Below are 9,039 nucleotides of genomic sequence, written 5' to 3' on the forward strand. Positions count from 1 at the left end.
TTGCACAGGAAATAGCATTTCAATATTTCAATTAGCATGTCTTGCATGGAAAATAATGTGCAATGTTATGGGGAAGCATCCATATTTATCTCATTAGCCATTGTAACGCCATACTTGGTTTATTTCTTTGTGTGAAACAATCCTGCATCATACAAGATGTTTCAATTCGGTCTCCAGTTCCCTTCCCATCACATTGACCATTGACCATGCTGCTGAGACTGTTGAACCTTTGAAGTCCAATAGTAGGCTTGTTTGGTCCAAAAAAAAAAAAAGTTCAAAACTCATTTCGGATTTGGGGGGCACTGGTGGTTCGATTCGGAAGTCAATTCTGATTTTCACAGAAAAAAAGTCCAAAACTTTTCAAAACTTCTGAGACTTCCGAATCCTTCCTTAATGGTTTGAAAGTGTTATTTCCTGTTTCATTGGGTGGTCTTTACTTTGAAAGTAGTTGTTTTACTCCAGAAGCAAAGGCAGGAAATCCATCCAGTCTGGTTTAAAACGCTTCCCAGGCTTGAGACCAGAAGCGAAGGGAGAGGAAAGGCAGGAAATCCATCCAGTCTGGTTTAAAACGCTTCCCAGGCTTAAGACCAGAAGCGAAGGGAGAGGAAAGGCAGGAAATCCATCCACTCTGGTTTAAAACGCTTCCCAGGCTTGAGACCAGAAGCGAAGGGAGAGGAAAGGCAGGAAATCCATCTACTCTGGTTTAAAATGCTTCCCAGGCTTGAGGCCAGAAGCGAAGGGAGAGGAAAGGCAGAAAATCCATCCACTCTGGTTTAAAATGCTTCCCAGGCTTGAGACCAGAAGTGGGGAAAAGCTAAATAATTTCCGACTCACTTACTGCTTCATAACAGAAATGGCGGAAAAAGCTTCGGAAGGGCAAAGGGATTTCCGGTTTCCTTAAAAACTTCAAAATCGCTTCAAAAAGCAAATATTTCCAAATTTATTCTGAATTACAAAGATTCCGACCAAACCTAACCATGCCTATGCAATAGCATTGGAACATCTATGCCAGGGGTCTTCAAATTAAGGTCATTGACCCGTCGTACTTGGTTTGTTTCTTGGAGGGCTACATCTTGGAGGGTCAGATCTAGGCCCTGGGCCTTAATGCCATTTTTGGTTTGTTTCTTTGTGTGAAATAATCTTGCAAGCTGTTTCAATTCAGTCTCCAGTTCCTTTCCCATCACGCTGGCCATCGACCGTACTGCTGAGACTGTTGAGCCTTTGAAGTCCAATAGCGTTAGAATATCTATCCCCAAATTAAGGCCTGGGGCTCAGATGTGGCCTCCAATGTAATGGCCCACCTTCACTTTAAACTTTAGCCTTAGGGTCACCCTAGATCTGAAAGGACTTGAAGGCACACCACAACAACAATCCATAATAATAATAATAATAATAATAATAATGCATTTTATTTCTACCCCGCCACCATCTCCCCAGTGGGGACTCGGAGCGGCTTACATGGGGCCAAGCCCGGACAACATATTACAGCAATAAAATCAGAGCATAAATGACAAATAGCAACAACATCCAAAATTACATAAGAGAAAAAAAGTCATAAAATAACATTCTAATAAGCACAATCACAATAACGATAACAATGGGCAGGCCACCTATACAGGATAAAACAATTAAAAGACTGTAATGAGATAAAATAGGAGCAGGATATTAATGGGGAACTCATAAAACACATAGAGTTGTGAGGCTAAACTTCCAATTTGGGGGGTGCGAGCTACAGTAGCAAACCAGTACTTTGTCATGATGTGCACCTACTCACCAAAGGTGCAGTGGAAGATCCAGGTTTTAAGGTTCTTTTTGAACATTTCTAGTGAAGGGGCTTTCCTGATCTCTCCAAGCAAAGAGTTCTAAAGTCGGGGAGCCACAGAGGAGAAGGCTCTCTCCCTTGTGTCCACAGGACGGGCTTGTGAGATTGGTAGGGGTGAAAGGAAGACCTCCCCCAAAGGTTGGTACATGGAGAGAGATGCAGTCATGAAGGTAGGCGGTCCCAAATCATTTAGGGCTTTGTAGGTGATGACCTGTACCTTGAATTGGGACCGGAAAATAAATGGCAGCCAGTGGAGCTCCTTAAGCATGGGAGTCATACGCTCCCTATAACTAGACCCAGTTATTAATCTCGCTTCCGAGCGTTGGACCAGTTGTAGTTTCCGGGCCGTCTTCAAGGGTAGCCCCACGTAGAGTGCATTACAGTAGTTCAGTCTAGAGGCAACTAAGACATGGACCACTATGGTCAAGTCAGGCTTCATGAGGTATGGTCGCAGCTGGCGCACGAGTTTTAACTATGCGAAGGCCCTCCCGGCCACCGCCGACACCTGCGCATCAAACGTCAGCGCTGAGTCCAGGAGGACCCCCAGGCTGCGGACCTGTGACTTAACTTAATTCTCTCATCTGCCATAAACAGGGCCACACTTCCCATTGAAATACTTATGTTGGTGAAAATTGTTCTTCATTTTAAATATTGTATTGTTCTTTTTTTTTTTTTTTTGAACTACAAGTAAAATATGTGCAGTGTGCGCAGGAATTTGTTCATTTCTTTTCCAAGCTATAGTCTGCCCCCAGGCATGTAGCCGGGGGGGGGGGGGGGGGGGGGTTGAGGGGCTTCAGCCCCCCCCCCCGAAATTCTCAAGGTGGTTCGTGAAAAGGCCTTACTGGTGCCTTATTTAAACTGTTATGTTTATTCATATCATGATCTGATCACCATGCTCAATATATCCCATATGCATGGGGGTATTGGGGGAATGATACAAAAGGTTTGCTAGGCTAGACCCTCTTTCACTCAGACTCAGCCCCCCCCCCAAACTCAGCCACCCCGAAACCCCCCTGAAAATTTTTTAGCCCCCCCCCCCCCGAAACGAAATCTTGGCTACGGGCCTGTCTGCCCCCCTCTATAGTCTGAGGGATCGTGAACCGGCCCTCGGCTTCAAAAGTTTTGAGGACCCCTGGTCTACACCCTCCCCATCCCTAAGTGAAATAGACTAATGATCTGATATAGGATGAGACAGATTATTGTGATCTTATATTCCCACAAAGAGGTTGTTTGATTTCACCTTTTGGTTCACACCTTCAAGAAAAAACATTGTGGCAACGATGCGGTGCTCCTGTCCCCACTTTGCCATCACACAACCTGCCGGTCCAGATTTGCAGCATAGTTTGCTGCTCCTAAAGCAACACAATTCCCCTCCTTCCTGCCCCCTGAGCAGAAACTGGAGCAAAGTTGAGCAGAGATGCATGTTTGTCATTGAAAGGAGCCGAGAAGAAGGAAGAGGAGAACGATAAGATCTCAGCCTGCAGTGCTTTGTTTATGAGAACATCCTCTGTGTGATCTATGCCTGCACTGCGTGAAAGGATTGTGTCACCTTCCCCCCCACCCCAACATATTTTAAATGCTGTGACTGTCAGGCAAAAATGACAATGATGAACAAGTTTATACAAAATGCAGTGACCGGCCGGGTGTCTTTGCACATGACGCTTCTTCATTGGCAAGGTTTGCCATGCAAATAGGAAACCAGCTCTGTTCAAAATGCTCATTTGCATTACAAATGCCCAGGCGAGCTCTTCTACTTTTGTCTTCTGTATGTAATGAGGAAGAGACCTTAACAGTTCAAGAGAGGCTCAAAGGTGGTCTGAGGAAAGAAGAACTGTTTGCTGAAGTTTCACTTGTGACATGTAGTCCCCTAGGCACTTACTTCTTGGGAGGAGAGCAATGTCCAGTCTCGATAAAATAGTAAAGAGCAGAGACATTACACTGGCAACAAAGATCCACCTAGTCAAAGCCATGGTATTCCCTGTAGTCACCTACGGATGTGAGAGCTGGACCTTAGGGAAGGCTGAGCAAAGGAAGATCGATGCTTTTGAACTGTGGTGTTGGAGGAAAGTTCTGAGAGTGCCTTGGACTGCGAGAAGATCCAACCAGTCCATCCTCCAGGAAATAAAGCCCGACTGCTCATTGGAGGGAAGGATACTAGAGACAAAGTTGAAGTACTTTGGCCACATCATGAGGAGACAGCAAAGCCTAGAGAAGACAATGATGCTGGGGGAAGTGGAAGGCAAAAGGAAGAGGGGCTGACCAAGGGCAAGATGGATGGATGGCATCCTTGAAGTGACTGGACTGACCTTGAAGGAGCTGGGGGTGGTGATGGCCGACAGGGAGCTCTGGCGTGGACTGGTCCATGAGGTCACGAAGAGTCAGAGATGACTGAACAAATGAACAACAGGCGCTCTACAGAAAACCCCGGTATCCCAATGCCATCCTTTTTCTTTATGATAAGAGTAGGCAAGAGAGGTGTGCATTTTTTTAGTCCTCGTAAGTTGTATCAAATTTGTTAAATCCATATTTACTAGGTGATATCCGATATCAAGAGCAGTACGTGTGAAAAAGATCTTGGGGTCCTCATGGACAACAAGTTAAACATGAGCCAATAATCTGTCATCAAAAGTGCTAAGGTGGACGATAAGAGAGCCAACGTAAAGTGCTAAACTTAGAGTAAAAAGGTAAAGGTAAAATGTATTCCCCTGACATTAAGTCCAGTCATGTCTGACTCTGGGGTGTGGTGCTCATCTCCATTTCTAAGCCGAAGAGCCAGCGTTGTCCGTAGACACCTCCAAGGTCATGTGGCCGGCATGACTGCATGGAGCGCCGTTACCTTCCCGCCGAAGCGGTACCTATTGATCTACTCACATTTGCATGTTTTCGAACTGCTAGGTTGGCAGAAGCTAGGGCTGACAGCGGAAGCTCACACCGCTCCCTGGAATCGAACCTGCTACCTTTCAATCAACAAGCTCAGGAGCTCAGTGCTTTAACCCACTGCGCCAGGGGCAGGAAAATAGTGGACTGCTTATTCAAAAGCACACTGGAACATCCAGGTTTTTAGTTATCTCCGGAAAGAGGACAAAGTAGGAGCCTCTCTAATCTCCCTAGAGAGGGGGTTCCAGAGCCAGGTGGCCACCACTGAGAAGGCCCTCTCCCTCGTTCCTACCAACTGGCGGAGGGAGAGAGAGCAGTGCCTCTCCAGATGATCTCAAGATATACTATGCACTGGTTCATAGGGGAAGAGGCGATCACAAGGATAAGCAGGTCCCGAACCGTTTAGGCCTTTATAGGTAATAAACTGCACTTTGAATTAGGACCAAAAACTTATTGGAAGCCAGTGGAGCTGTTTAAAGAGGGGGGTAGACCGCTCCCTATAACCAGCTCCCGTGACTAGTCTGGCTGCAGATCTTTGGACCAACTGTAGTTTCCAGGCCGTCTTCAAGGGCAACCCAATGTAGAGCGCATTGCAGTAATCCAACCTAGAGGTGACTAGGGCGTGGACCACTATGCCCAGATCGGGTGGTAGGACTAGTTCTGCTGGTTTTGTTTCACTCTTCCCCAAACCAAATGGAACATTCCTTAAGTAAAGCACTGTCCTCCAAAGAGAGACTCACACTTGCTCTTCACACTTGGCTTTAATTTAGAGACCATGGGTGAACTGCACTGCCTCTTTAAGGAAGAGTTTTACTTTATGGTTTATAAAAGTACCAGACAAAGAAGCCCATTACTTATGCATTCTTTCCCCCTCCTTTCCCCACCTCCTCCCATTGCCACATCTCTCCCCCCTGTACACAAGGAGGTGAAAATAATAGAATAAACATCATATACTTCATTATGATATCGGTTTACACTTCCAGCGTACACAGAAAGAGGCCATTTCATCAAGCTAATTGCCTGAAAGTAAAAGAGAGAGAACTTTTGGCTATTAGTCTATTATGGGGCTTTTTTCTTAATCACAAATAGGGGGCCATGGATCCCCAGGGAGGATGTGTATTCTAATTTACAATTGAACTACAGATCCAAGCAATCAATCTTGAGCAGCACTTTTACAGTGTAATTGCTGCAACCTCACAAATAAAGAGAGAGAGAGGAAGAGAGAGGGAGCGCGGAGTTCTAGCTTCAAGTGGAGATATTTGCCAGCCATTGGTTTAAGTTAGGGAGGGACAGAGAAAGGGAGGGAGGGACGGACACACACAGAACCATGAATATGCAATGAGGGCTCATTAGTGCCCCTGTGTTGCCATGACAAATGGCATTATCCCCAGACCGGTGCGGCCTAAACATGAATTTTATAATGACCCATTTATCATGACTTGTCATGGGCTTCTTTACTGTATATTCCACATGCGTCGTCACCTTTCTCCAGACCCCCTTTGCTGATTTGGACTCCTCATTCTCTTTGCAGTGGGAAATCTAGGACGGAAGCACACACAAAGTCATTGTGACATCTCCATGATGGAAGGACCAGGTGAAGAGGTGGGTACAGGTTTCCCACCCAGACCTTTCATAGCAGACAGTCTCGTTACGTAGTTATGGGTTGTAGAGTCCACACAAAGCACACACAAAATCATTGTGATATCTCCATGATGGAAGGACCAGGTGAAGAAGTGGGCACAGCTTTCCCATTCAGACCTTTCATAGCAGACAGTCTCATTACGTAGTTATGGGTTGTAGAGCCCACACAAAGTCATTGTGACATCTCCATGATGGACGGACCAGGTGAAGAGGTGGGTACAGGTTTCCCACCCAGACCTTTCATAGCAGACAGTCTCATTACATAGTTATGGGTTGTAGAGTTCACACAAAGCACACACAAAGTCATTGTGACATCTCCATGATGGAAGGACCAGGTGAAGAAGTGGGCACAGGTTTCCCACCCAGACCTTTCATAGCAGATAGTCTCATTATGTAATTATGGGTTGTAGAGTCCACACAAAGTCATTGTGACATCTCCATGATGGAAGGACCAGGTGAAGAGGTGGGTACAGGTTTCCCACCCAGACCTTTCATAGCAGACAGTCTCATTACGTAGTTATGGGTTGTAGAGTCCACACAAAGCACACACAAAGTCATTGTGACATCTCCATGATGGAAGGACCAGGTGAAGAGGTGGGTACAGGTTTCCCACCCAGACCTTTCATAGCAGACAGTCTCATTACGTAGTTATGGATTGTAGAGTCCACACAAAGCACACACAAAGTCATTGTGACATCTCCATGATGGAAGGACCAGGTGAAGTGGTGGGTACAGGTTTCCCACCCAGACCTTTCAGAGCAGACAGTCTCATTATGTAGTTATGGGTTGTAGAGTCCACACAAAGCACACACAAAGTCATTGTGACATCTCCATGATGGAAGGACCAGGTGAAGAGGTGGGTACAGGTTTCCCACCCAGACCTTTCGTAGCAGACAGTCTCATTACGTAGTTATGGGTTGTAGAGTCCACACAAAGCACGCACAAAGTCATTGTGACATCTCCATGATGGAAGGACCAGGTGATGAAGTGGGTACAGGTTTCCCACCTAGACCTTTCATAGCAGACAGTCTCATTACATAGTTATGGGTTGTAGAGTCCACACAAAGCACACACAAAGTCATTGTGACATCTCCATGATGGAAGGACCAGATGTAGAAGTGGGTACAGGTTTCCCGCCCAAACCTTTCATAGCAGACAGTCTTATTACGTAGTTATGGGTTGTAGAGTCCACAGATGAGATGAAAGAACAAGGAAGCTGCTGAGATAGCTCAGGAAGGTTACTTTTTTGGACATCAAGTCTGCCACACAGCATGACCCCCAACGTTTGTCTTTGGAATGGTTCACAAAGATAAAGCACAGCCCACTGACCATGTACAAGTCCTCCATAATCATCAGTTTTGCATCCATGGATTTTACCATGGATGGTTTGAAAATATTCCAATAGGCAAACATTGATGTTGCAATTTTATATAAGGGATACCACTTTACTATATTATTGTTGTATAAGTGGGACTTTAGCTTCCATAGATTTTGGTATTTTCAAGCTGAAGGTGATTGGACCTGTGGATGCTGACTCTTTGGAAGTGGAGGACCAACTGTACTTCAGAATATAGTGATCTGGAAGTGGAGGACCAACTGTACTTCAGAATATAGTGATCTGGCAAGGAAAATCTGTTTATCACACATATGATACATTTTTGAAGGAAGGAAAGCAGCTGAGAAGCAGTCATCAAGTACTGTATAAAGTCAGCAAAGCTACATCAGAGTCTTGGGATTTGTTTCCTAGGCACAATGTTTCCTTGGGCCAAACTGAGGAACCTGTTGAGATTTTTGGTTTTGTATCTGGATTTGAACTGCACACATAGAGATGAAGCATAATTGTATTCTTATGTAGTTATATAGCCATTGTACTAGGGCCAGGCTACATTACTAACCTTTGTTAGTGAACTATGATGTGCAATTAAATATCCAACCAAATGTGCCTGGGCAGCCACTGTAAAGTGTGTGACAATGCATTAGCTCAGTGCACAACTATGCTTTCATACTATCCAGTAGAGCTGGACCCGAATCACTGTTAACGAAAGGGTTTGTAGTTTACTGAGGGCCATTTTCATTTAATTTCTGAGAACAGAAAGTGGAAGAGAGAGATACGAAAAGACCCACAAAGCAGATTCAGAGAGATGATCTTTTCACAAAGAGTTAGGTCCACAAAATATCTGAGACAGGGGACTCTGCGGTGTCTTTTTCTCTCCCGGCAGAAGAAGAGTCCTCCACTTTTTCTTGGAAAGTTACCTCCTCCAGAGAAAGCCCTGGAAATTTGCTTTTTTCCAGTGGTATTAGCATAGGGTGGCCATTGAAAGTTCCTCTCGGAACCTTTTTGGCTGTGTTTCTCAGCCAATAAAAAGCTTGGTGGTGTCCATGCTCGAATTGGCTGAGAATGAACACAACCAGCGACTACCATTCCAAATGTTATGGTTAAAACTTAAAATAATTCTTTAAAATTCAGTAGATTGGTGAATCGTTTTGAAACTTGGCAAGCCTGCAGTTGTAAATTGGGTCTACAGCTGAGGTAGATTTCATTCAGATAGGCCTTAACATGGTTGATTTTTTTTGTCATGTCAGAGTGACTTGAGAAACTGCAAGTCGCTTCTGGTGTGAGAGAATTGGCCATCAGCAAGGACGTTGCCTAGGGGATGCCAGGATGTTTTGATCTTTTACCATCCTTGTGGGAGGCTTTT

At 45.1% G+C, this 9,039-nt stretch overlaps 1 long non-coding RNA gene across 2 annotated transcripts in view; it reads left to right on the forward strand.

Moving 5' to 3' along the window:
* The window catches only part of LOC137097609 (uncharacterized), a 42,381-nt gene extending 34,610 nt beyond the window's left edge, over positions 1-7,771 (forward strand). For both annotated transcript variants that reach the window (XR_010910303.1, XR_010910302.1), the window contains exon 4: positions 6,231-7,771. This is a non-coding gene — a long non-coding RNA (uncharacterized lncRNA). The remainder of the gene's footprint in view (positions 1-6,230) is intronic.
* The last annotated feature ends 1,268 nt before the right edge of the window (positions 7,772-9,039 follow it).

The sequence above is a fragment of the Anolis sagrei genome, chromosome 9 (assembly GCF_037176765.1).
Source record: "Anolis sagrei isolate rAnoSag1 chromosome 9, rAnoSag1.mat, whole genome shotgun sequence".
Taxonomy (NCBI): Eukaryota; Metazoa; Chordata; class Lepidosauria; order Squamata; family Dactyloidae; genus Anolis; species Anolis sagrei.